Genomic DNA, 1920 nt, shown 5'->3' on the forward strand with positions numbered 1-1920 from the left:
CCCTTCTTTAGATAAAAAGAACAGAACAAGAAGGTGGACAGAGGGAGAAAGAGAAAGTGGGGGCAAAGAGAAGGAGGAGGAGGTTAGAAGAAAGGAGAAAGGCTCAGAGGGATAAACCCTGCGGGGACCCAAAGATCAGGGACCTACTTCTTTCTCTCCACCTGGCTCTGGGAGGCCTGAGCAAGTCGCTTAACCTCTCTAGGGTCGGTGTGGTGTAGAAGCTCTGTCTAGCATCTTCTTACTGGCAAACTCCCTCCTCCTACAGTAAGCCCCAGAGTTTTCTGTTACCAGAACATCCTTCAAAAAGGACCCCCAGATTGCACAGAGGTTGCTTTGCTCCTGTTTTCCTATATATATTCACCTGGGCAAGTCGAGGTACACTAAGGTTACTGACCAAAGTGGGTCCCTGAGACTTGCTTCAAGATTCACCAGGGGGGATAAGGCTCTATGGGAGTTGCCTTTGCAGTGTGTTTCTCGGCAGCCTATATATGGGTCAGCTGACTCTCAGGGTGACCTCCTGGTTAGAGGAAAACCACGCAGCCACGTCAGGAGTACCTAGGGAAGTCCTGATGGCACTGACTGCTCTGCACCAGCAGCTCCAGAAAGTATGGGAGACAGGGGAGGAGGGATGCAGAGTAACTGAGCGGCTAGGCTAGCAGAGCAGTCAAACAAGCTGGGGTTCAAATGCTGGCCCCTGCAGGGTCCACCATGAGACCAGGCGCCTCACCTCCCTGAGATGCATTTCCCTCGCCTAAAGTGGAGAGGCTTCTACATGCTTCATCTGGTTGTTATCCAAAACACAAGAGACCATGCTACGACGCGTCCCGCTCGGCACCTGACTCATACTCAGCGTTCAATAAATGTGAGCTTTTATTATTACCATATTTCCTCCATTCTGAGACACCATCGATCGGAAGTCAAAGTATCAATTTAATAACTTCTCAGGGGGAGAAACAATATATTAAACACACGCTCCCATTTTAAGACATCACCATTTCAACAATATTAAAAGGTGAAAGGAAATGTGTCTTCAAAATCAATGAAATATGGTCTTATTATTGTCACATTTTGGAACCATTTTAAGTCATTTGCTTGTTTACTTGCCTTTTTCCTGGTCTGTCTGGCTTTTCCCCAGGAGACATGAAAGTTCCCTGAGAATAAATAGATTCTTGTTTACCACTGTGCTCCCAGTGCTTAGTACAGGTGTCAAATGAATGTTTGATAAGATGGTTTAATGCGATCTTAATATGAGGGGGCTACTGATTAAAAGCCCACTAATGTTGCTACTGGTTCATAGAATGAAACTTTCCCTCATGCTCTTCTAAACCATCCATTCAACTTCATTCCTCACCAGCCTTGGGAGAGGAGTTGGTCTGTTTGTATATTTGTTGGGATTGGTATTTTCCTTGAACTATACACACAAGGAGTGAAGATGAAAGCTGATAACAAATGCAGAACGTCCACTATAAGCCCTGACACAGAGGCAGCCATCATAAATCACACCTGAAATTAAGCACAAAGCAAGGGTAGGGTATTGGTCCCAGTCAGCTTAAAATATGCTGCCAGTCTGAATGTCTTTAGGATCTGTAGATATGCATTAGAAATTAATAAATATCTGTTTATAGACTTGACTAAAATTTCTTCCTTCATTTTGCAAACCAGAAAAATGAACATTGAAAGTAATTTGCTTACTGTTGAATTGTACACTTGAAACTTATTGCATTTCGTTAACCAATGTCACCATAAAAAATAAAATAAATTGCCCATTCAGAATTCAAAACATTCATTCGCTCAATCGGCAAACATTTATTGAGGACCTGTGATGCGCCAGGTGTGTGCCAGGTACTGCGGGCAGCAGTAAGGAGGTTAAGGAATATAAATGAGGGAAACTCCTGTATATTCAGGTAACTGTTCCATGTC

This window comes from Pteropus alecto, unplaced genomic scaffold (genome assembly GCF_000325575.1).
Source record: "Pteropus alecto unplaced genomic scaffold, ASM32557v1 scaffold42, whole genome shotgun sequence".
NCBI lineage: Eukaryota > Metazoa > Chordata > Mammalia > Chiroptera > Pteropodidae > Pteropus > Pteropus alecto.